Source organism: Aythya marila, assembly GCF_965140915.1.
Source record: "Aythya marila genome assembly, chromosome: 3".
Taxonomy (NCBI): Eukaryota; Metazoa; Chordata; class Aves; order Anseriformes; family Anatidae; genus Aythya; species Aythya marila.
In genome coordinates, this window is record NC_139044.1 from 70,064,995 (window position 1) to 70,092,323 (window position 27,329).

Sequence of the window (27,329 nt, forward strand, 5' to 3'; positions counted from 1 at the left end):
TACCCGCATAGCCCGAGCCGGGCGGCAGCCACCGTCCGTCCATGCCCGCGGAGAGCCCGCCGCTTCCTCCTCCTCCTCCCCCTCCTCCTCCTCCTCCTCTTCTTCCTCCTCCTCCCCCCCAACCCGCCCCGCTCTGCCCTCGGTGCCGGCGGCCGGGCCCCCCCCGGGACGCCCAGCCCGGCATGGCACGGCGCGGCCGCTTGCAGCGCCTCTTCGGCCGGGGCCAGCAGGACGAGCCCGAACCCCAACCTCAACCCCAACCCCAGCCCCAAACCGAGGGGGCCGTGGCCGAGCGGCGCCCCGCGTTCCCCCCGTGGCGCCCGAGGAGGAGGAGGAGGAAGGAGCCGTCGCCGGAGCCGCCGCGGTAAGGGGGAGACCCTCAGCCTGGGGGGGAGCAGGGATGGAGCAGGCACCCTGCGCCCCAAACACGGCGGGGAGGGAAGGAGGCAAGGAGGTTTCCCAGCCCCAGTGCCCTCCTGGCTTCCCGCAGAGGTGGACCTGCGCTGCCCTCGCTTTATTTTTCGGGAAGGGGGGAGGAAAGGGAAAAGGGCTCGCCGCCGCTTTTCGGCGGTAGCAGCGCCCGCACCGGTGTCCCCCGGGCGATGCCCGTGAGGATGGATGCAGGAGCTCCCCCGGGTGCCTGCAGCCTGCGGCGCCGCGCTGGGGCCGGGGGGGACCCGGCAGCACTGCCTGGCTTTTGGGGAAGGCACGGGCAGCTCGGGGTTTTGCCTCAAGGAAGGGCTTGGCTGCTGCCCCTCGGGTTTGAGCGGCGAGATCCAGGCGATGAGAAGCTGTCAGTGCCACCGGGACTTGGGAAAAGCACGCTGTTAAGTTATTGGCCTCTCTGGTGTTCGGTTCAGACCGGGAAGCCTCTAAGTTGCAGAAGTTCTGTGTGGGTTTTTGTTATTGTTTATGTTTACTTAGTAGTTTTACAGAAAATTACAGTATTTGCCTACAATGGACTTCACATAGATGGGCAGACTAAGCTAAAGTACAGTCTAATGACGCTTACATTTGGTATAGAAATGTACTCTTGAGAACTGTAAACACCAACATCTTTTATGATAAAAAAAAAAAAGGTGAGTTTATGTTCACTTATGTTATGCTTTTATGTGTAGAAAAATAATGTGAAGTCTGCTTTTCAGCCAGGAAAAGATGTATCTCACAATGCCATTGAGTGGCCAAGCGCAGGGTGGTGCTGCAGGTGGCCTCAGCCAGGAACAGACCCCTCTTCTGCCTTCCAAAAGCTGGATAAGACAGAAAGCAGACTGCTCTGTTGTCATCAGAGGATCGCGGTGTAACTCAGGCTGGAAGGGAACCCTGAGCAGGGTTGGCTCTGAGTTCAGACCCAGTTTGCTCAGGACCATGTCCAGGGGGGTTCTGAAATCTTCCAGGAACAGAGGGAGGGTGGGCAGCTGCTCTGGACAAGCTGTGTCGCTGCCTACATGTGAGAAGGTTTCTCCTGGTACAAGGCTGGAATGTCTCTCCTCACAGTTTATGGCCTCTCCTGCTGCTGTGCACCACTGCAGAGCCTCATGGTTCTTTTTGGTGACCCCTCATAGTACTGGCAGGCAGCTGTTGGGTCTCCTCCAAGGTTGCCTCTCCTGAAGCTGAACCAGCCCCGCTCCCCCAGCCTCTCCTCTCACCATAAGTGCTCCATCTTGGGCCCAATGCTGAATTCATCCCAGTTTATCAACATCTGTTTTGTGCCATGGGGACCCAAAGCTGAACAGACTATCTAGGCATGGTCAGATAAATGGTGAGAAAAAGGGAAAAAGTCCTTCATCTAGTTGCCAGTTCCTTGTCCTTCCAGATGTCTTGCTAGCTCTGTAGTGCTAAACCAAACCAGAAATGCTGTACAGGCTTTGGGATTCAGTTATTACACCTGAAAAAAACTGGAAGGTGTTTTTGCTGCATAGTATTATTATCAAGTTCTGTGCTTAAAACATGAGTGAAATCTATTAACTGCAAGGCTTCTGAAATGATGGGTTTGTAACTCCCATTACGAAATAACTGTTTTCCTGCTTTTTGGACAGGGAACCAATCCTTCCATTATTGGTAACAGGTTGGGCTTGCACTTCAGCACATGAAATACATGTTTATCTTAAGATCACTACCTGCAGTTGGTCATCTTCAGGGAGTACAAACTTCCCTTGTTTGTGTAGCTTTTTAGCATCATCTTTTTTTTTTTTTTTTTTTACAAGTTGAATAAACAAAGCCAAAACAGCCAAAAATACACAGTCAAAAATGCTTAATGAATTTTTTTTTTTTTTTTACTTCATGATAAAGATTATGGTGACATTTTTGAAATGGCTTTATTTGAAGTATTTTATTTTTTATTATGTGAATGGTAGGGTGTAATGCATGGCTATGCAAATGCTATATAGACCAAATAAAAGTAGACTTTTAACAGTGAAGATTTTGAAAAATTGATGTGCTAAATGGCCACCTTCTGGTAGGAAGGAGACATAGATTGTCAAATAACTAGCATGAAAGCCAGCTGTTTGAAGACACCTATCTAAATGGTACTCCAGTTCAAGAACTATCCAATGAGCTCTTAAGATTTTTTTTTAGGTAGCCAATATTTTTCTTTGCTGTTAGGTTACCTATCTTGAAGAACAGTAACCAATATGGCATAAAAATGTCTTACCATAAAGCAATAAGCAAGCAGCTCAACTCCTTTCAAGTTGAGGCTACAAGTATGCATTCTTATGCCTCAGTGAAGCTTGTGGTATACTTTTCATGGATGTCTGCAGATGAAATCCCCAGGTCACTTTTTGCAGCAGAAGCTGGTAGAGTCTCCTTCCCAGAGATAATAGTTATGAACTGGAGCCTCTAAACAAAAGAAGCTGTGGTGAAAGAGAAGAATGGGAAAGAATGACAGTTGTTACCATGCCTTGGAAAACTGCAGCATATAAAGAAACCTGATTTTGCTTGCTCCCTTGGAAGTCACAAAGTTTGTGATTTCCAAACATCAGCTTACAAAGCTGTCATGTCATGGACATTGAATGATCTTCACTAAAGAGCAGCTATGAAAATGAAGACAAAGACTTAGATTTGAACTTTGAAGGAGGAAGTTGGATACAGGAGGACAAAGAAAATTGTCTATCTTTGGGGTGTGATTGTTTAGCAGCCTTTCTCACAATGCATGCTACACTAAGAACCTGGAGCTTTTGGTATTTGACGGTCGAGACCAGACATGTTACTTCAGACCAGTGTTGGGTTGGCTAACACAGAAGTCACATAAAGCTAGATTCTTGCCAAAAACAAGTCAATGTCAAAACATTTTTGTGACTTATTACTTCCTCAGTTTGAAGAATCACTGGTAATTGTCAGCCTTGGTATTGAGAATGCTAGGACTAAGTATGTCTAATGCTGATATGTGAAGGCAAAAAAACCTCTATGACCGTTATTCTACAATGATTTGGCAGGGAGACAATAGTGAATTAGGGTTCGCTAATAGTGTAAAAAAAGCAAAGGAAAACTTGGTATTAGGCTACATCCAAGGATAGTTAGACTGTGGAATAATTAGATGTTATCTCAGAGAGGAACACACACATTCAGGAGAAGGGCAAAGAAATGTTGTGTTGCAGAAGAAAGTGGTGGTGGAACCATATCCTTCTTTGACTTCTGTGTTAGAAGTGAGGAAATCATACTTCATAGCCCATATGTAACATGATGTTTTGCAGAAAGACTGAGAACAAATGTTTCACTCTATTCAAAACAGAGCTTGCAATGCCACAGAACATTAGTAGCTTGATTGATAGACAAAAACAAAATGTGGAAAACTGTCATACAGTCAGCTGTGATAAACAGAAAATGTACTTGATTCGAAAATGTACTTGATTCAATGTACTTTGGCTATCTGTGTAACTTTACTTTTATGAGTTGCCTGGTTGAAAGAAAAATGCAATCGTTCACCTCTGTTCTTTGCAAGATTGAATGTGGATGTCTAGAAGGGTTGCTGGTTGCACTTTGTGGGAGATGGAAATGAAAAAGGGTAATTATGTTTGCAGTATAATTCTTGGTAATCTGTACTGTAAGCATAATGCCTTAGGTATAAAGATTTATTAGTCTTGTTTTATACAGGAAAGAAGTTCTGCTAAACTATCATGATCAAATAATAACATGCAGAATATTTTTGCTCAAAATTTTATCTGTAGTGTGACCTAATGAAGATATCATTGCTTATTAAACAAATATGTTTCCAGAAAGGTACTAAGATAAGAGGGGTGGCGTGCTGAAATGTTCACTTTTGTTTGCATTCTCAAGAAGTGAAAAATAGTGTTCTGTGAAACCCTACCAAACGACATCTGTGCCAAGGAAGTAATAATCTGACTTTCCTGCATGAGGTAACATGGGCTGCTGTTTCTGTGCCATGGATTTTGCAGTTTTGGCAGCTGTGAAAACACCACCGTGAAGAAGAATGCTCTCCTTTTCATTTTGTCACTTTAAAAACCAAACGCCAGTCTAAAAAAAATCTGAACCAGTGAGAATGCTAGTGCCTCTCTGGTCAGCCTGCTTGGGGGTCAGTGAAAGGTTGCGTCCTGGTAGAAAAGAGTGGGATCTCATTCCTGAATTCTGTTGCAGAAGAATTGCTCACTTTTTTTATTCATGTGAAATGAGTCAATGGGCTCATGCCATTCACAAATCAAAGAATATTCCTTTTTTTTTGAGCTCTTCTATGTTAGCTGCATGTATATTCTGTAGGGACAGTGTACCCTTCTGTATTCAGGTGAACCTGATCTACAGTAGTGCTGAGTACCACTGAGGCAATGTGAGCTCTGTCCTGAAGAATTAAATGTTTATTAAAACAAGGACTGTTCTGAAAAATCAGATTCTAGCTTTCTCAAACCAGGTGCCAGTTGTGATACCTTTGGTTTCAGTGTGTCAGATGCACACTTTGAAATGGAGACAAATAAAAATAAAAAGGTGTTTTGAGAAATTGATGGTAAATTAAACACATTTATGAAATGTTTATGAAAATGTCATATATTTGTGAAAAGTCCCCAGGAAGATCCACTAAAAAAAGTTCATAATGAATGCATCTGGTTGGCACATAATAATTCGTGGAATGATAAAACCACTATTAAATATCGATTGCATTCCTATTCACTGAGTATCATTTGTCTAAATGTGGAAAAAGACCATCACCAACAGTTTTCATGCTCTAGTCTTTCCTAATATTGCTGAATTATCCCCTTTTCTTCTTGTCGTGTTCCCTTGTTCCTACAACTGTCCATCCCATCTATCCCTCCCTTTCTGACCTCTTGAGATTTGCATCAAGCAATTCAGCCTTCTTTGTCTAGTGACTTCCAGCTTGCATTGAGCATTTGGAAGAGTGATAGTTTATTGTATTTGAGATGGCTTCAGGACATTTGCTGGACAACATTTGTAGATAGAAGTATTATCTGTAGATCAGCTGGTATAATCAGAAAAATTAGACAAGCTTTCTGGCACAGAAGAGCAGACCTGAAGAAATGGATTATTTTATTCTCTTAACATGCTCTTTTTGCTGAATTTATGGAAATAACACATTAGAAAGAAAAAAAAAATCAGGATGTTGTAGGTAATTTCAAATGCTGCTAAATTATGCCTTTGGACGACAACAACAAAAAGAAAGGAATTAATCTATTCAGAACGTAAGAAAATCTGTTTGAAAGAGCTGTGATTGTCTTTAGATGACATTTTCCATCATTTTTGGTGATCCTAAATACCATGGGTAAGTAAAATTAATATCTGTTATTGAAACGGTGAATATAATTAGTTTGACTTATTTCATATACAAATACAAGATGACATCCATATCCTCTAATTTCAGATATCTACATCTGAACTGGTAACTCCCTTTATAATCAGGGAGGACAAATAGGCATGTCTGGTGTGCAATTCATCTTACCCTAGGGTGAGCGTCTAAAACAGGCTAAATGAATTGCAGATTAGAAATGCCAGGTTTTCCTCATTGGCTTTAAAAGGCACCTGAAGGTCACGGCTCCAACATTTGAATTTGGACAGCTGAATGCCATCTGTGTTACTTGGTAAGGAGGAGTCCACAAACTGATAGCTCCGTGCAGGATGTTACAGTGTGGAGTCAGCCAAGAGCTTCCAAAGCTATGTTCTCATCTTTCCCATGCAACCTTAAGGGACCTTCTTTCCTTGTGAGCAATTTCCTGATGAAGATGCTTTTTCCACATAATTTCTGTGTTTTCGGTTGATTCTGGCTAGGAGTTTTCGAGTGTCTTTAAGGAACTGCAGGTTGATCCCTACTTCTGCTTTGTTTCCTAGGTAAAGCTGGGCAAGTCGTGGGAAAGTTGTGGAAACAAACCTTTCACAGATGACTGTGGAAAGAGAACAGGGGAAGCAGAGAGAGGGAAGAGGAAGCTCCTTGACCCAGGGTCTAATTTGTAGAATTTTAGCCAAAATGGCAATGTTTAGGAAATGTTAAGGCTGCTGGAAATGGAACATAATAGGGAGAATGGGGAACTGTTAACAGTACTTAGCTCTTCCTCTAGCAGCTTGCGTTTTAAAATAAAATAAAAACATGAGGAGATGTTCTATGATCAGAACTTCCCATGCAAATGAAAAATCCCCTCTCTTTAGCTATCAAAGCAAACATAAAAAATGTAATGGTTTGTCTACATATCATGTAGCAGATAGCAATGTATCTTTGTACATACTACTCTTATTTTAGTCACTTCTTACACCTTGCTGACCTTCTACTGTACAGTTTTCCTTCTCATGCATGTTTGCTCATGCAGCCACATACTGTGAGCTAACTCTATCTATCATCAAATATTTCATCATTCAATGCTCCCTCAAGACAAGAAGGGAAGGACAGGAAGATTGATCAATATAAGGGAATATTCTTTTCCTGTGGTGCCATCTGAAAAAAATCATTGTATTTAATTAATTTAAAGAAAAGAATCTATCATCTTGTACATATCTTTCATTCCCAAGTGTGTAAAATTTCTGTCGTTTTTCATTAGCCTCACTTCGGAAATTCTGAAATGAAAATGAAATGATATTAGCTCAGTAAGATAGAACTTTTGGGTAAGTGAATCCTTTAGTCATCTAGGATTTACAGTTGTAAAGTTGACCAAACTAAATTTTTAAAGAATGTCCTGAACTATGCAAATCTGTAAAACAGATGTGTTTGATGAGTTCCTCAATCTCGTGTTTCAGGTAGAGCCTAATACCAAAAGCACAACTGCTATTTTGACGAGAGTCTGTTTTTCCTCAATAGTGATTCTTTATGTTAATTACAGAGTTCCTTCTACCGTTAGAGTAACTCCATAAGTACTTTGAGAATTGTAGGAAGGCTGAGGGGCCATATAACTGACCTTTTTTAGTTGCCATTTCATGTTTGTAAGTTACTATTATATTTTCTTGAGTGGACTGCTGTTGTTGCCACAACTGTAGTGAGACAAGCTGTTGAGACAAGGCTGTGCATCAGGAATGCTGCCCAGCTCCTTGGAAATCCGTGCCCCAGCTCACAGAGCTTGATCAGGCCAAGCAGAATTAGCCAAGCAGAAAAGTTTTAAGTTGCATGACCTGGTGGAAACCATCATTTTCAATTGGTTCCTTCTTCTGTGGCCAGGAGCAGGTGCCGCAACACATGCTCTCAGGCCTCATGCAAAGTCAAAGGTGACTTTTAATTAATGCTAAGAGAGGTGGAGAGAACCTCCAGTGGAAGCTTTTGTGTTACTTGTGAGGAGAGGCTGCTAGTAAGGAGGTGAGGGAGTTTGATGGTTTTTCCGGCAAGAAACTAGCAGAACACTCTCCTCATTATATGATAAATACAAAATAGATTGATTTCAGTTGAAAGAAACCTCTGGAGTTTGTCTTGTCCAACTTTGCTTGAAAGCAGAGCCAGCTTCAAAGTTAGCTTGTGATTTGAAGTTAGAGAGGGTTGCTCAGGGCTTTTTCTAGTCAAGTGTTGACTAGGAACAGAGACTCAATAACTTCCCTGTGAAGACTGTGAAATTTTTTCCTCAGTTCTAAACAAAATTTCTCATGGTGTACCTTATATCCATCTCCTCTTGGTCTGTCCCTGTGCACCTCCAAGGAGAAATTGCCTTCCGTTACATAGCCAGTCTCAACTTTTGCCCATGCACCTAAACATCTTGGTGGTTCTTCCCTATATTCACTCTATTTTGTCAACACTTTTCTTGTACTGGACATATGCAGGTAGGCTGCATTGTCACAAGGGCCCACTGCTGATAATGTCTGGTAGTAGAGTAATGTGAAAACTATGGAAATGCAGATACTTGGTGCTGAGAAGTACAAGAATTCCAAGTGTCATTGTAAACCTGAGGATTTTGAAGGGGGAGCGTCTAGTATCTTATTCTTTAACTCCCAGAAGAGTTTACAGATCTGCTTGTTTGGTTGGTTGGTTTCCATCATTGTAATTCCTTGAAACCATCAGTTGGAATTTCACAGTGGACATTCCACAGCAGCCAAGGAGGCACTCTGTGATGAGCAATGCTGAAATGTTTTCCTACCCTTGGCTGAGAATCTTGCCATTCACAAAGCATTTAAAAAGTAACCTGTAATTCTTTTGACAGGATGTATATTTAGAATTTCAGAAGAGTAAGGCATGTTTGGCATAAAACCAAACCATGTGAATAGTAATAAAGAAAAATCTATACCATTATAGGGCCATATTTGTCTCTAAGGAGGGTATTTTAATGATTCACTCATTATTACCAAGTGCAGATAAAGTACAGATAATTCATACTGCATGGTGTAGGGGAAACACCTGTAGCTACTTGCTGAAACTTACCTGTTGTCCTCTGCTGAAGCATCTCTGTGACTTTCTTTAGCTATCTGCAAAAGCTGAAGCAAATGGGGAAGAAAATAGAATTGGAAATGAAAGGAAACCTACCTACCAATGGTATACTTTTTCTGTTTGAAGAGTGTTCCTGTACTTGGCAAAGAGAAATTGTTGACTTTGTGTTTTACAGCTATGTTTGACCGTAGCAGCATAGATTCTTCAGTGGAACTGCTGAAATGGCAGCCCTTGTGCTACTTCTGTTGTAGGCTCAGTATTCTTACCTGCACAAACTAGGTTGCAGGAGGAAGTGTGGATTTATGCATATGCAGTCTTTCTGGGTTAGAAGTGGCCTAGGAGTGCCCTCTGTGTGGAAGCAACACGGGTTCAACATGCATGAGGAGCGGCTGAGGTGCCTTGGTGTGTTCAGCCCAGAGTGGAGCAGGCTGAGGGGAGGCCTCATGGCGGCCTGCAGCTCCCTCACGAGGGGAGGGGAGCGGAGGGGCAGGCGCTGAGCTCTGCTCTCTGGGGACAGTGACAGGACCCGAGGGGACGGCATGGAGCTGGGACAGGGGAGGGTCAGGCTGGGGGTTAGGGAAAGGTTCTGCACCCAGAGGGTGGTTGGGCACTGGGACAGGCTGCCCAAGCAGTTTGGACAGCGCTTTCAGACACATGGGCTGGTTTTTGGGTGGTTCTGTGTAGAGCCAGGGGTTGGACTCAGTGATCCTTGTGGGTTCCTTCCAACTCAGGATATTCTGTGATTGTGTGATATAGGTCAGTGCTTATGTTATTACATCCTGTAAAGAGGCAGGTTGTTTATTGATCGGTTGGCTGCTTGGTTGTTTTTTTTTTTGTTTTTTTTTTTGAGCACTTTTTTCCAGCCCATGTATTCAGACTCCAAGAACAAGTGTGCAGGCATGGCACCACCCTTAACGAACATAGTGACATGTCTTGCAAACCAGACCTGCTTTTCACCCAGCTGTCTTAAACCTGGATGTATTGAAGACATGTCTGTCTGACCCCACCTCGTAGATGGTTTCTGATTTAACCTCATGGGATTCATGTGATTTGAGGCTGGACTCCTTAAGTTATTCAATGGGAGGCAGCCTTGTCTGTCTTCAGTTTAGGTACTAAGAAATCTTTTTCTCACACCTTTTGTCTGTGTCGTTGGTTTACCGTCTGATCTCTCCCAGGCTTGGGTTGTGTGTTTATCAAGTGTCTGGAATAATGGGGTCAGATTTTGACTATGGCCTCTATATGCAAATAGTGAGTAACAGCAGAAAAGACCAAAAAACAGTTGGCACCTTTCAAAAGCTCTGAATGAATATATATCATTTGAAATTTCAGAATGGAATGCATCAGGCTTTATAGTCCTTGTGTAATTTAAAGGGTGTGTTTGAGGAGAAGAGATAAAAAAGAGGCTGAGAGGCCCATAAAAGTTCCACAGGGGTGTATCTGAAACATGGTATAGGTGACAGTTCTGCAGATGGTAAGTCTGTTCTTGTGAGGTTGTCTGCCTAGTTCTCAGTGAATAGCTTGATCCCCATTCCTGTCACATTTGGCAGAAATTGAGAATAGTCAGGACTTCAGGGAGGCTCTTCCCACCTGTATTTGAGATCAAACCTGCTGATGTTGTCAGGAAAATGCTTGTCTCTAGAAAGTACTACCAAATCTGCATCATGGAGGTTGCTTTCCTGTGTTGCTCTTTTGGTACAGCAAAAATCCAAAGGCAGTCACAGCAGTGCATGGGAGTCTGCCTCGCTGTTTGCACTATCTTACGCCATGTATCTGTGGCTTGGAGCAACTGGTAATTGAACTAACCAGTTCCTTAATAAGATCTAGATCATATCTTTCTTATTTGGGACAAACAAAAATTTTTATAAAACCTTTGAGGTGAGGTAGAGGTAATAGTTTTAATACTGATTTTTTAGTATTTTATGAGATATAGTAATTTTATGAGTAAGCCAAATTTTGTGGGAGACATTTCATATTTTCACTATAACGTGCTAAGGAATGAAAAAAAAAAAACGGTTAGAGATAAGACAGTACTCTCTACTGGCTTGTTGAAGTTAACATAATGAAAAAAAATCTGAAGCCAAAATGCATTTTTTTTTCTGCCAAGATACTGGACTTCTCATCTCAACTTTCAAGAAGTATTTGTTAGTGCAAACATACTATGTTTGGATCAAAGCATACTTTAGAAAATGTCTAACTTTTATAAACTTCAGTTCAAAACAAGTAAGAGTCATCCAAAAGAACTTTTACATGTGTGCCAGTGTGATAAGACTGTCTTGTAAATCATAAAAAAGTAGAAAATCAGCACACAGTTCATAAAGTAACTTCTTGGTAGAAATAAATCTAGTCAGATGTCTGTCTTTTCTGTTATTCCAAAAGTCCTATTTTTTTTCCCTGTAAATACTCAATACATTGTGATAGTAAGACTTGTAATTTGAAAACATGAACAGAGTGACCTCAATTGTAAAAATGTATTAGCTTCTGAAATTGTGTAATAATTTCACCCTGAGCATTTTTAGAAGCCCTCTGCATCCTAAATTAATCTTCTTTAAATTGAACATCTTTTTTCTTCCCACTTTGTCACACTGTGCTCGGAAGCCGTGCATGAGACTGAAGCAGGCAGGGTGCTCGCACTGAGGAATGTCCCATTGGCTGCTAAACCAGTGGGGCAGCATTAGAGGGATTAATAATAGCTCCATGCAGGTATTCAAGCACTGATTGCACGTTGCACGGATGGTTGGTGTGACTGCTGGGAAGGAACTGAACAGGAAGTTTCAAAAAAAAAATTTGGCAGCTTTACATTCTCAAATTCTGTATCTAAATGAGTTCTAGCAATTTCAAATATTGAGCATAACAGTATTTTTCTGATGACAATGTAGTGTCACCTGATTAAAGCTTTGTTTTTTTGGTTTTGTTTTGTGATGGGTATACATGTTTGAGCATTATGCAAATTTCTTTTAAAGGTATGAAATACAGTTAGTCCATGAGAGGTTCTCTCTTTGATGTTGGAAAGATATTTAGATCACCTCGCACTGCCAGCTGCTGTTTGTCTGCTTTATTTTCCTAGGTTTCTTCAACAATTGTTTATTTGCAATAGTTTTCATTATTTTTATGAAATATGATCAGGGCGATTCCTTAATATCACTACAGTTGTAAGTGACTAACTTGCTGTACTCTACAGTGGGGTTTTATTGGTTTTGTTTTTTAAAGAAGAAGAAGAAGAAGAAACCTCTGTATACCTGTTTGGACATGTCTAATCTTTTTTTCTGTTAGATGAGAGTTACTTGCCAACTTCTGGCATATTTCCATGCTGTAATGGTGTTAAATAACGTCTCCCCCCCCACCATGTTGTTGCTGTTGTCTGCAGAAGTAGTTCCTTCCTTGCATCCATCTTAAAGCAAGTCCTTTACAATCTGAAGAATCCACATTTTGGTTATCCTTTGGTTTGTGGTTTACAAGATTTATCAAAGTCCAGAAATTGTCTACTCCCACTGTTCCTTATTACACTTCATGGAATTGCTTTTCTTCCAGTAATGGATTGAATGTGCTTTTCCAGTTGGATTTGAGTCCCCTAGTCATTACCCTGGGACCGCTGCCAAAACAACAAAATATTATCATGTATTCATTTCTTCCCACACTCAGAAGTATCAGCTCTGGCTTTGCTCCATAAAAATTACAGAGTTGTTTGAGTTTAACATTTTTTTTTTTTCCAATTGTGCACCTCTGTAACTAAGACAGACAGATTTCTCTTTCATCGGTAAGGCTACTTACTTTTTACCAACATACAACTCCTTCAGTTCTTCTTCTGGACTGTTTCCCAGGCTGTCCACCATCTGATCTATTTTTCATAACTTTGAAGTATATTTTTGTCTACTTCCAGAAGACTTACCAATTTATAGTCTACATGTATATTGTAGCACAGGTGTACAGTAGATTTACTGAATATAAATCTATACGTGGAAATGAATTTTATATGCAGCACTATAGGCAAAAGTGTAATACTCGTGTTCATTCTAATGCATGCATTTTGGTTCAATGACTGTATTTTCTTACTAGCAAGATGTCCCTTACACTTGAAGATGATTATAAATAATTTTTGCTGCTGATTACAAATGAGATGTCCATGTCATCTAGTGAAGCAGGTGTCACCATCCATGTGTTGGTAACAGCAGGCCATGGTGTACATGGAAGTCATATGCTTATTTTTTTACTTTGAAAAGCAATCAGGCTGTGATTCTCCAAGGGTAGATTGCGGTGTTTGGTGCTTCTACAGGGTAGGGGAATACTGCATCTAGTGCTTGAGTAATTCCTACCTTGAGTTTTGAACCCTCATCCAAGTGGCATCTTACCCAGTTTATAGGAAGAACACCTATTCCTATAAAGAAGATATATAATAAAATATGAAAAAAAAAGTACATCTTGAATCATGTTTTCCATATTTCTGAGGCAGTACAACATTCAGCTCTCCTTTGACCTCTCTGTGGGCATATTCATCTCTCACATTAAATTGTAGTATTCTTGGTAGTATTAGTATATTCCTTTGCTTTAAAAATCCATTCACTTTCTATGATGGCCTGGATGCCTATTAAAAATAAAAATAAAAATCCCACACTGAGTTATTTCTTAACACTAAACTTTATTTTATAATGGAAGGAGAATGAGGGAAAATGCTGTGAGAATGCTGTGAAAGAAAGCATCTTGACTGTCATGAACTTTAATACTAAATGGATACTGAAAGGTAGACAAGCTTATTTGATTCAGCGGTTCTTATATCTTCCCTGGGTTGTCCTTCCTTTCAGTTCACTTCTCAGCCTTGGTGCTAGCCTCTTGTTGTCAGGGATTTTTTAACTTCAGTTTTCAATGATATTTATCAGCCTGGGTCCTTTGGTTTAGGTCCCTTGTGACAGATTTCACACAGCTGAAGAAGGATGCATGAATAATTTAGGTAGTGATCAGGGGCATCTGGAGGAGTAGCAGCCACCTCCCAAAACTATAACTGTGAATATTTTCCAGTGGTGCTCATGAAGCTCCTGATGTCAGTGACCTGCTTCCAAAGAACCTGGGTGAGGAAGAGGTGCTGTGGCACTGCCAGCGCCTTCTGCTTCTCTCCCAGAGCTGGATCACAGTTGAATGACAATAATGAAACAGCCTGGACACTGACCCTCACTGTGGCATCTTGTTATCAGACCCTTGTTACCAGTACCAGTGCTGGCACAACCCAAGGTGCCAGTGTATATTTGACGGAGAATGCAAGATACTTCAGGGCATCTGAGCATCTGGGAGCATTGACTCATGATCCAGGAACTTGAAACCACTTTGCTGCTTCATTCAGGGCATTCAGTTCGCGTGATGTTCCAGCTAACTTTGGCATTAAGGCTATCACTGTGAAGGAAGGGTGTTCCCTTTTTCTATGACTCCTCACCATTTGTAGGAATCTAGGAGGACGTGATGCTTCTCATCCTGTTTCCCCAAGCTTTTATAATTAGCCATCGTACCTTGTCTCTGACGCAGTGCAGGTAGACCTTGTAAAATCGAATCAGACCGTTCCTGTCAGTAATGGAGAGCAGGCTCAGAAGAGCCATGGGGATGGCAATCTACCTTCTGTGATTTCCTGCAGGAGGGCTGTAGGGCTGAAACTACTCTCCTGTGAAGAAAGGCTGAGAAAGTCCAGTTTATGTAGCCTAGAGAAGAGAAGGTTTTTACATGACTTTATAGCAGCCTTCCGGTACCTAAAGGGGGCCTACAGGAAAGATGTGGAGGGACTCTTTTTGAACCCTAACCAGTCTGCAATTCTGTGATTCCATGAAGGTTTAGAGCTTCATCTTTTGGCAAATGTTGAAATCTGCTTTATGACTTCTCATTTCCAAGTCAGACTGTAAATATTCTCTGTCCTTGCCAAAATGAGTGGGTGCTGGAAGGAAAATATGGTTTCTGAGACAGCGTAGGGATGCAGGGCATTTGTGGTGGACAGGGTGGCGCAGTGAGGGAACCTTCAGCCTCACATGCACCCAGGAGCAGTCCCCGAGGTAAGAAGATGTTTGTAAGACAGTGACTGAGTTCACAGGTCTTAGAAATCCTGTTCCCACCTCATCCTCTCAAGATGAAGTGGTTGTCAGTAGATGACTGCCCTGCAAATGACAAGATTTTAGAGAGCTAATGTCTAAGACATGATGGAGTAGCAACATATCACCACATCAAAGAGCCAGCCAGTATTGCTGGAAGTTCAGCAAACAGCCTTGGGAATGGTGTCTGCCAGTGAACAAATGACCTCTGGATAATGGATTTGTCAAACTGACCAAGGCTGCCAGAGCTCCGGAAGTAGTGCCTCCAGCATGGTTAAAAACTGTATTTATCTTATTTAAGAGTTCCAAAGGACAGTTTTATAGTTTCACAGTCATAAAACACTACATGGTTTCTCAGGGCATCCAAAATTGGTGGTATATTCAGCAAAACAGTCCTGTAAGTCTCCCTTCTACTTTCCACCTCTGAGTTGACTGTTTATTCCTTTCTAATTATTCATTTGTGTGCCGGTGGACAATCACAAATAAAGGAAGTGAATTCTATTAGCATCTGTTACGTAGCTCTCCTAAGATAAGTTGTCCATATGCACTTTCTGCAACCATTTTTTCTACAGATAAGGCAACTTGGGCTTGCATGCTCATGAGGAAAGTGAAATTTTGGGCATGCACTGACCTTTATGACACTGGTGCAGAGAACATTCAGCTACATATGGAGAACATCAAGTGCATAGGAACTGCTACAACAAGCTCATCAAGTCTCAGCATTTATGGTGCATGCACTTGAATTGGAGTAGGCGTATGGCCATTACTGGTTTAGCTCAGGTAGCTTCTTTTTTGCTGTGTATAAGAGTCACACAGGATGGAATTAAAACAACATTTTTGCTTTTAAGTGAAAGAAATGGTACAACACATTAGGACAGTAAATTATAAATGGATCAATGTAAGTTTATGCATGATGACCAAAAAATACTATACATTTCACAAATAGGCCTCTGAACACATGGACTCTCCTGGGAACAGATTGCTGTGAAGGAATCGTAATCGTAGCCCCACAGAAATTATTTCGCTCTGTGGTGGGTTGACCCTATCCAGCAGTTAAGCACCCACCAGCTGCTTTCTCACTACCCCGACAGCAGGATGGGGGAGAAAATTGGAAGAGCAATGGTGAGAAAAAGCCTTATGGGTCAAGATAAAGATAGTTTAATAAGCAAAGGAAAAGGAAAAAAAGCACAACAGCAAGTAATGCAGACTCCACAACACCCACAAGCATACAGATGCCCAGCCAGTCTTTGAGTAAGGACTACTTTGGGAAGACACCCCCATCACCACAAACACAGAGTTTTTATTGCTGAGCATGGCATTACATGGCATAGATTATTCCTTTGGTGAGTTGGGGTCAGCCATCCAACCTGTGTCCCCTCCCAACCTCTTGCCCAGCCCATCCTACTTGCTATAGGGGCAGAGTTAGAAGTAGAGAAAGCCTGGGTGCTGTGCAAGCTCTTTTCAGCAACAGCTAGAACATCAGGGTGTTATCAACACTGCTTTAGTAAGAAATCCAAAACACAGCACCATATGGTGCTGCAAAGAAAATTAACTCCATCTCAGTCACATCCAGGATGCACTCTTAGGTGCTTATCCATAGTTAGTGATTTTTTGTCCTCTTACAAAATAAAAATAAAAAATCTTCTTCCCTATTTATTATATCAGTTTGTGGATTGTCTTACTAAAGTCGTGGCTGGACTGAAAGGTTGGTGGAAGCACCAGTGATTAAATGCATGATGAAATTTATGCAAATATGTAGCTCATTAGACTGAGAAAAATAGAATGTAACCTGAAGATCAGAAAGGTCTCTATGAAATAACACAAGTTACCAAAAAAAGGAGGAAAACATTAATACCTTCTTTATAAATATGATAAACAATATTGTTTTATATACCTTTAAAACCCTTACAGGATCTTTAATGAAAAAGTCACCAAATTATTCAAGGAATGTTATTTTATTTTATTTTATTTTATTTTATTTTATTTTATTTTATTTTATTTTATTTTATTTTATTTTATTTTATTTTATTTTTTAGGGGAAGAATATATGACATTGTCTTTTGAGAGTTCTGGAAATGAACTGCTTGGGGTGCACGAGGTCAAATGCAGCAGCTTAGTTTTACAAAAGTCCTAGATAACTTCTACAAATTAGAACACTTGTAGTTAGTAAGTTTACAATAAGAAAAAATAAGCCTGAGACTTCAGGCTTAATAAGATAGCCTAGTAAAGACAGGAAATACTATTTTTGCCCAGTATTTACCCTGTTGAGTAATTATTTAGAGAAGATTTTCCCCTACCTCATTTACAAAATAAATTAAATATGGTCTTTATATCGCTTTATTGAAATGCAGTTTTGCTCACCTAATATTATTTCACTCTCTTTAACTTTTTCTTGTGGAATTTTCCTTTGTTCCTTGCAGAGTGCAGACTTTACTTTTTGAAGATTTTATGGTGTCTTTATATGTTTGTGGTTACTGATGCATGTAAACATGAATTTGATCACAAATCCATGTCTGAACAAAGAACTGGATGTGTCTTACCATTACGTGACATTGCCTGCTGTCCTGCATCATTACTTAGCTGGTAACAGAGCGCTATCATTGATACATCTGTTACTGTGGAGGTTACTGGAAATGCCATCAGGTTGGGTGCCTGTCACTATTGTCTTTGATCTTCATCCAAAAGACCATAGAGGTACATATGTTATGTTATGTCTTGGATGACTCCCAGGAGCTTGCTCACTTCCTATCAGTTGGCTTTGATGTTTGCACCTGCAGTTACCTGGTATTGATGCCACAGGTCTTCCCTGTCAGATGTTGGGTCTTGGTGGTTATAAATCTGATAACGCAGCTGCTGTTCTGAAAGTTAATGTAATTGCAGACGTTTCAGCATAATTGTGTCACCTCCCTTCCCACTTATTGGATATACCTGCTTTTTAGGACAGGACCTACCACTGTGAGACTCTGAAGATTCTCAGCATAGCTGCAGTGCAAATGATGATAGATCTTACCTTCTACACCCTTTTTTTGGTCTTTAATACAGGATTACATTGTATTGACTAATATTTGGGTCAAAGTTTTTACATGGAGTCTGCACAGCACATATGCAACAGAATAACAAATCTCAAAAGCAGTACGAGGAAATTTGTAATGTTTATACAAATTCGTTTTTCCTGAAACTACTTTCCACTTCCTCCAAGAGTAAGAAATACATGGTTAAAACATGGCTTGAGGAGACCTTCTATTCATTGTTGAAAAAGTCCTCACCCTCTTGTATTTTTCCTTTCTTAAAGTATGTTTCTCATCTCGTATACCTTCTGAAGTGTTTTACTTCTTCCGCTCTGATTTCTGTATGTCTCATATGCCTGGAACAGTCTTGTTATTTTCATCTGCTAATAATCTTCTCGTCTCCCTAAGTCTCTTTACAAATGTGCTTATTTTGGTTAGCTTTCCACCTCTTCTTTTATGCCGCTCCACTGTCCTTTAATCTAGACCAAATTACAATTTAATAATGCAGGTGAGGGTTGGGGAGGAGAGGTTTCAAAAGTTAGCTGTAAAGCAAAACCCTTCAGTCATCTTGCATCTTCTGTTATTGTGGTCTATGGTTCAGTCTGTTCAGGCTTCGCAGGGCGCTTGTTTGTGTCCTTGTGCTTGTGTACAGAGTGAGGCGCAGAAATACCGCTGTGTCCAGCTTGTGAAAACAGAGCTGGACTGAAGCTGCTCCTTAATGAGACCTCTGTGGCTTTCTGTGAGGGACGAGCAGAGCCTTTTAGCCAAAGCAGTTTTATAAGTGCCTGCCAAGGTGTCTGTAGCAAAACTACTTCTTGAGCCAGCTCTTGAATATTTGCATAGCAAAGTGTTAAAAAGGAATGACCGAGGACATAGAATTAAGCTAAAACAACACAAGAGTAACATAATCAGGTTGTCCTGCCCTTCCTCTTCCCACATTTATCTGTTAGTTGAGGGCTTCAATCTTTTCTTCTGTCTTCATGACACTAACTGCTTTTATTGATTTGTGTTCTGCCAATTAACATATACAGGTGTTTGGCTATACCTTGGCTATACATTGGCTATACCTTTTATTTTAGGTGTCTGACATTGCATTTTAACATCTTATGTGACTACCGATGAAATGTCAGTACTGGGAGGATAAAAGATATTTGGGGTAATACTTAAATTATTCGGGCCTGTGTGGTAAGTAAATAAACTTTTCATGAAAGAGCTGGTGCAATAGTGAGATGGGTATGTAAAATGAAAGTTGTTAGTTCTAGATTTTTCTGCTGAACTTCATAACATTTGATTAGTGTTTATTGCCTCCATTTTCATTAGCTCTTGTGACACATCTTTAAGGGAGGAGGGTATTAGGCATGCTTGTGTAGGTTATTTTGTACAGCTGGACATTACCCAGAGACCATTCCCTGGGAATGATAGGGTCGTATTTACAGGTCCAGCCACTGCTGTTCTGAAGTTCCTAAAAATGTCATTGCACATGTTAATTAGTGAGACTGAGTTACTAAAATGATGTTGAACTAGCTTTAATTAGTGAAACCAACACGCCAGTGTCCTCTTGTTTCTGTAGCTACTGTTTTTTTCCCATTAATTAATGGAAGCATTAATAGCAAATGATGGTTCATTAACTTTTTTTTTTTTATGAGAAAGATTTGTAATTAACAGATTTACAGACCAGGATGCAATGCTGCCTTTTTATGAAAACAGGGTAGAGATCAAGTCTTTTAGTAATGTCATTTCTTGATGATACTTCAGCAAAATCGTGTAATTTTTTATTTATATTTATAATTTAATGACTTACAAAATGTAAACTAATAAAATGATCTCTTTATCTGGAAAATAATTTTCAAATATTCAGTAATTGCTTCTCATCCTGAGTTGCCTCCTCCTCCTGATCCTTGGCTTCTTTGAAGTATTATCTTATATGAAGACAGAAATAAATGCAGTTCAGCATAATGGATAATGAATATCTCTTGACAGAGATTTCACAGCCTGTATCTTTGCAGGGAGAAGCTTTGCAGCCCCAAAGGTTTGCTGCCAGGTTAACTGTGTTTTCAAATGTGTGTTTACTGTACACAGCAGCCTGGGGCAGGCTTTCAGAATGCTTGAAGGACTCAGTTTGGAGACTTGAGCCCAAAGACTGTGAAATTGTCTTTTGTTTCATTGCATGTGTAATATGATAAAAACGTGACCACTTGCTTCTTTTTTTTTTTTTCCCTTTCCCCCTTGCGTAACCTATTGTAGTAATCACGTTGATTACTTTAGTTGTTTCCTGTTGCTCTCTTTTGGAAGATGGATTACCCAGGGTTTTAAAATAAATCTATGGCTCCTTCAGTTGTGAGAAGGACATTTACAAAAGGAAGTGTTTATCTTACACTTTGAAAAATCATCAGGACCCTATAAAGGACTGTCCATCAGGACTGTCCCTGCAGTCTAAAACCCAGTACCAAAAATGTTTCCCTCCCAAATCCAGAGGATTTATGTGTGGGAGATGGTAATTTCTTTATCCCTTATGAAGATGTTGCCCCAACTGGGTCACAAATGACAAGATAAATGCCCTGTTAAACTGGTTCTAGACCTTAGAGGGTTGAAAGTAGGCAAATACAGAAATTAAAATAGAAGGTTTTAGCAGGTAACTACAGAGTTGCTGGCAGATGACTCTGTAGTAAGCTATTGTAAATAGGACATCCTAGATGATTTAAGTCAGTCTTTGAACTGGCTCCAGGATGACTTGTATTTCATGTATAAAGTCCAAGACTCATAATACATTTGTACCAAGTGATGCTTTAGGATAAAGTTTAATGTGTGAACTGTTTTAAAATTAAAATGTGATTGAAATTGTCATAGAATTATTTGGTGTGATTTCAGATGTTTAGTTAATTACTCTTTGTACTCAACTGTCAATTAGACATCTTTTGGAGCATAAGACCTAGATCCAAACTGAGGTCCCTAAGCCTACTGAGACCGTAGGGTGGCATTAAGCCCTTATCTTCCAAAGGAACACCATAAACATTGTTGTGTGGTGCTTTTGTTTGTTTGTTTTTAAATGACTACGTGATCTTTTCAAGACTACAAGCATCAGGAGCTCACACACTGAAAGCACATAAAGCCTCAGAATCACTGAGATAGTATGCAGGCTCACTTGAACAATACAGTTTGTCACCTAGCACCCTGCCAAAATAATTTATTTCGTGATGACAGAGAACTGAAGCATGACACTTACTGAGACACGAAAATTACTTCCTTCAGCAAACTCTGTGGAGGTTACTGCTGCTAGGTGCAGACCAGGTCAGGTAGACACATTAAGAATACGTGATGGTATAAGCCGCAGGCTAGTGAGAGAGCAAGTTCACTCCCTTACGTTTTTCTTCTTAATTCAGCTTCAAGCACAATTTTAGTAATGTTATAATTTTATGGATGACATCTTTAGTCAAAGATAAGCAGGACTACTTCTAAATTTGCTTGTCACGTGGAGAGGGAGCTTTCATTAGTAGTAGACTTGACTGAATTAGAAGAGTAGGTGTGGCTGAGAGAGTTAATGCTTACGGTGGACAAATCAGACTTGTTTTCACTCAGAAATGCAAAGCTGTTGAGATAGCCACCTCTGCTCTGACTAAGAGACAAGATATGAGCATTTCTTTTATGGTGCTGTAGCCACAGATCAGTGCAGGAGATAGAAAATAATAATAATAAAAAAAATCAGCTTTGCTTCCTCAAAGTTAAAAACCAAGAGTTTTCATAGGATTTTTCTTTTGATATAGTGATCTCATTATTAGAAGACATTGTTGTCATTCAGCACAAGGAGCCTCTGCTTGCTTTCCTGTGGTCAGGACCGCTTGGCAGACTCCATCCCAGACATTTAATATAATTAACTTGAAGGTGTTTCCTGCTCAGGAGGTATTTAAGCACCCTAGGATGAACAAGCAATGAGGCTGGAGGATGAGCTGTCCGTAACCAATAGTTGAAGGTGTCATCATTTAGTTAGCTAGGAGAGAGCTGTTAATGAAGCAGTATTAAGAGTACTGAATTGTAACAAAGTGCTCATAATTTTAAATAACAAAGATTTGCACAATATTAACTGGGCTGTCAATGTCCCGATTAAGAAAATATTCTCTCTAGATTGCCTGCACTTCCTTTCCCAGGATCTGCTTGTTCTCATTTGTCCCTCTCTTCTGTTTTTTACATCCCTTCTTTTACCTTCCCTCATTGCCTGCAAAATGACTTTTGCTAACTTTTGCGGAAAAGCGAAGGAAGTGAAAGACAGGAGTGATAAATAGGTTTGAGAAGAGGCAAAAACCCTGTCAGGAGAGAACTAGACATTCCTCAAAAGATGAAGCAAAACGAAGTCTGAAACCAAAGTCTGTGATCTTCTGACTGTAGTGTTAGGATGCAGAGATGCAGGCAGGCTGCCTTGCAGCAAGCTTGTATCCTGAAGTCTGCTGCTTCTTGCTGTATAAGTTAGTCCTTTCTAAAAAGCCAATAAAACTTCAAAGAAGCACTTGGTAATGTAAATCTGTATGATTTACAGATTTTCTGAGCTGGCAGAAAGCCTCTTCCATGTGGAGGTATGAAGAGAGCCCATCCACGTCTATGTATTTATTTTGATGTTCAACTTTTGAGAATTTAAACATATGCACTCACTCATTGCTCTTAAAAATAAAAGAATAAAGAGTTGTGATGATAAAGTGTCAGGCTACACTGTACTGCAAAATGGATAGCATCTCATTTTGGTGCTGTGCTCAAGTTTGTGGCAAAACCACTTTTTATGCTGCATCTATGACCACAATTGGTATGTCTTGCTTGTTCTGCATTGTTCTCCTATCTAAAGGCTTAGTAATTTCTGAGATTTCCCTAAACTACTTTGAGTAAAAGTAACTTTTTAAGTAAACTTAAAAGGGTATAGGAAATACGAAAATAGATTTTAAAAAGTTGTATCTTAAAATATGTCTGTGTTAAAGTATTTTTAAATTGTTTCCATAAATACAACTACAAGCACACGTGTAACTTTCTAGACTGTGTTCTCGAAGACATGAGAGTCATAGATGTGGCCTGTTGAACACATTCATGAATTGTGATCAAGTATTATCATCCGATTACCTTAAATTGCAATTCCAACTTCACTCAGTTGTCAACATAGAAATATGCAGAGAATTTGAGTGGGACCAATCAGTGGTTTCTTAAACCAAAATTTTTAAGTGTTCAGATTTATTGCAGGTGCTTGTTTTTAGGCAGATGAGAAAATTCAGATTAGTATCTTTTGCAATTAAGTTATCATTATTGAAACCTGAAATTATACAGTTCATTATTAAGTCTGGAAACAGCAAAACATCTCACATCACATGAGATGACTTACCCAAGTATGACTTTATATATGTATATTAGGTCTTTTCAAATATATCGTTTTAGTTCGACATTCCACTCCTGGCATCAATGAACAGTTGGTCAACCATTTTTCTTCCTTTCTATTTAAAGCTCAGTAAAATTTTAATGACCAAATTTCAAAGCTAAATCCCCAAGTCTAGATTCTTAACTGGCATTTCTGCTTATAGTGACACTTTAAATATATATATATATATATATATATATATATATTTTTTTTTTCTGTAATATGTTAGGAACTGTTTTCTAGGTTTCCTACATGTTTAGATTGCTGATATTCAGAAATGACAGAAGAAACTCTTATATCAAGGCTACTTGTAATGACAAATCCCCATTGAATGTAAGCCCCTGTGTGTTTATCTGAGCAAAATGTGGCTCATCTCCTTGCTGCCAAAAGCCTGAGTTTCAATTAGACTTAGCATAATTGATGAGAACATAAAAGGGCTGGTCCCACACTGGTTGGTTGCCTTTGTTCTAGACAGTGGGCTAATTTCAGGTCATGAAATCAGCTTAGGAGAGTTTTAGGAGAGTTCCTTTGCTGTAATTGCAGGGTGCGGTTGATGAAGAATTTGATGAATAGATAAATTGATGAGTTTATGCAGCACTAGCCAATCCTCACTTGTCCTGCATGCATCTCGTTGGCTTTGTCCTGCTCATTGCTCTCCCGCGTGGGACAGCTGGGGGCCTGAGGGGACAGGAGAGGTTGGAGTAGGGCTGAGGCAAAGAACTGGGCTGCTCTATGGTGGGGTAATCCTCCGGGATCTCATGCAGGAATCCTGCTGGAAGGTGCAGCCCTCAGCCCAGTGCTGTGGTCGCTTCTGTGTGGCAGGATGCTGCTGTGCTGAAGGATGGTGTGTTAAGGTGTGTGCTTGCCAGGCTGTGCCTCCCTGCTTCCCCTGTACCCATCCTGCACAGGCTTTCCTGCAGCTGGCCCCTGGGAACTTGAGAGGCCTGTTCTGGTGTCTCATCCCTGCTTCATACCTTCTCGTGGGCAGAATATTTTTCTTCTAAGAATTGAAAGACTTTCCTATTTGCTGTTGCAGGGGCACTGCATTTAGAAATAAATTGGACTTTTCAAAGTGGAACTTTAGTCTGTGGCAGGTTACTAGATGCACACAACTTTCAAGAGCAAAGAGCAAAGACTTTGCTATTTTTTCTTCCAACTATCACTTTGAACCAAATGCTAATACTCGCATAAAAAAAAGCAGTGGAAAAAATGTTGCAAGTCTATGTTCAGAGTCTATGTTCAGAAGTATTTTCACATCCCAGAAATTGTAAATACTGCTCTGTATCTCTCAATGTAGTTAGAGGAAAGCAGAAAAATTACGTGGTAACTTGATATTTTGGTTCATCAAGTCATGGTGAGTCAATGTGAACAAAGAAAAGCATCATGTGTTTAAAGAAATGAGTGATGCTGGCTTTCCATCTCCTCAAACAGCTTCATCTGGTTCTTTGAGCTTCTTACTATATGAAATGAGATACAACCTTTGTTTGGCAAGCGAATGTGATGATTATTGTTTGTACAATGCTTTAAAGCTAGGCTAGAATATGAATATCAAGATTATCTCTGCAGTCAGTGAGACACTCTAGTGCAGCATGGTTACAAATAGTGTCTGGGGCTGAGGATGTCAGTACTGTGTATTTGTTCATTGCCACCCAACTTTGACTTTGCTGAAGGGGTTCTCTGAATGCCCCCACAATGCTTTTGACATGATTTATGTTATATTAATGCACAGCAAAAAAAGATCATTTTGTACTTTCTCTATCAAATCTGTCAGTTAAATGTCAAACATTCAAAAGTTCCCAGTGCTTACACATATTCAAGGAATCAAGATTTCACCATGAGGTTACTTTATACAGTTTCATATTCCCAAAAATGGTAAGTAAAAAAAATCACAATGAAAAACTTCAGAAATATTTTGCAAAGTCAGTTTTTAATAATAAACTTTAGCAGTCTTGCAAACACGATTACGTATATGGAGCTGGTGTAATGTCAAGAGTTGGCTGTGGAATGAGAGGAGTGGTTATCACAGGCAACATGGATTTGTTGGGGCAAATCTGGCATATATGTAGAGGTGCCACCCAGTGGCCAGATGGCAATAATGAATTTTTCTAACTAATGAAGAAAAAAAAAAAAAAAAAAGTTGGTGAAGGACAGCATCTTACGATAATATTTTAAATAATTTTTTTGGACTTATTTTTTTTTTTTTTACACTTAATGGTTGGCACATGAACAACAGGGGTTTCAGTTTCTTGAAAAGGAGTAACTGACAAAGTTTGCTAAATAGTCGTCAAGTTACAGAATAAAAAAGAGCTTTGGTTAATTCAAATAGTTTCCAAGTAATCAAATGACAAATGATGTTATGTCTTTGAAACCTCAATTTAGAAATTGTGTTAGTACATTCAAGTACTTTCGTACCAAGCCAAGGTGCTATTTGTGTTGTTTTGGTTAGATTTTTTTTTTCCTATGCAAACAAGAGCTAGAAGTACAACTAAAGAAAGGTGAATGTCAGTGGTAGGTGTAAACTGAAATTTATGATGCATTTCCTTGTAGTGACGTTCATATAGAATGATAGACTGGAGAGTGGATGTAAAAAGGGAAAAAAGTAGAGTTGCTGTAAGGTATTTATGATACCAGCAAGATATAAAATGAAAGCTATTACAATGATGAAATTCCTTAGTTGAAATTGTGAGAAGACAAAAGAGTGAAACAGTGATGAGCATGTGGTACTGAGCTGATGTGGATTCATGAAGATTTTAACCAGCTATATAATGGCTGGGTTTCTGGTGTGGCTAAAAGCATTCTTCACTAAGTTTTCAGATTATCTGAAAGATAACTTTGTTATTGAGATGGAGCTATTCCCAGTCTCAAGTGTCTGTATTGGGTTTATTTCCAGTCAATAGAGGTGGAAAAGAAGATAGATACCTTTAAGCATAATAAATAACTGCAATAATTTCTGGGACAGCTGGGCTTTTTGATCTTGTAAAACAGAAAAGGGTCACCTGGAATAAGAAACTAGAAGCTGCTTGGATTTAGTGTACTAAAGATTTCGCTATAAAGCAACACTGTGTATCTATATTAGGACTCAGAAAAACATGTTTTGAAGGACTAATGAATGTAGTATTCCCAATTGCATGTTGTTTGAAGCACAAGAAAGCCAGAAGCGTGAAACCATTTCATCTCATGTGGAGTTGCTCAGAGCTTCAACAAACTGCCAAATGCAAACAAATATACTTAATAACCTGAAATTAATATATTGTACTGGGAAAACAGTAGGGCTGAAAAAACAAATACACATAGGTCTGGCAGTGGACAACAAGTATGACAAGTTTGTGGTGTTGCAGTGGCTCAGAAAAGTCTCTGTGCAGTCTTTGTGTGTGCAAATGTATCGTGGAACAAACCAAAGAGACAGCAGACCTGCTGTTTGGGATTTTTGGTATGGCTGGAACTGGGATGTTGTGTACAGCTTTGGACACATCTTCGCCAGAGAGGTGTTGTCAGAAGGAAACAGAGAGGAGAACACAGGAATTCCTTTACAAAAGGGAAGATTATGCTAAATAATGACTGAGTGAGAGATATAGCTGAAGACTGCAAATATTTAAATGGTGTGAATTTGCCAAACAAAGAGATGAATTATTTAGGCTGTCATAATAAGGCAGAATGGAGTAACTATAACAAAGGGTACTTTTAGGTGAGGTATTAACCCTGTTATTAAGGTGTATGACAAGACACTTCTAAGTAACCCAGTGGGAATACATCTGCCGTGACAAGATGTGACCTAAGGTGGTTGAAACAGACCTTGTATCTCTACCATCAAGAAAGGTGGAGGCAGAAACGTAGAGCTTGGTTCAGCTGTGAATCTGAGATCCGGCCATTAGATGGCAGGGTTCGGGTATGAGAGGACGGGTGCCTGTCCATCTCCTGTCGGTGTCACACCTCAGGGCCACTGATCAGTCCCAGCGGCTGGAATTTGGAGGTGCTCAGTTTTTCTTTGAAAATCACACCCACACAGCTCATCGCTTATAGGACCACTGAGTCCCACGTTCCACGCATGTGTCCTGTCATGATACGTGTGTGTGAGCTCTGTTTTTTTA

At 40.0% G+C, this 27,329-nt stretch overlaps 1 protein-coding gene across 1 annotated transcript in view; it reads left to right on the top strand.

The window, feature by feature from the left end:
- The first annotated feature begins 287 nt into the window (after window positions 1-287).
- CRYBG1 (crystallin beta-gamma domain containing 1) overlaps window positions 288-27,329 on the top strand; it is a 95,658-nt gene continuing 68,616 nt past the window's right edge. Inside the window, exon 1 of the mRNA XM_082756497.1 lies at window positions 288-364. The gene's annotated coding sequence lies outside the window, so the exon portion shown is untranslated. The remainder of the gene's footprint in view (window positions 365-27,329) is intronic.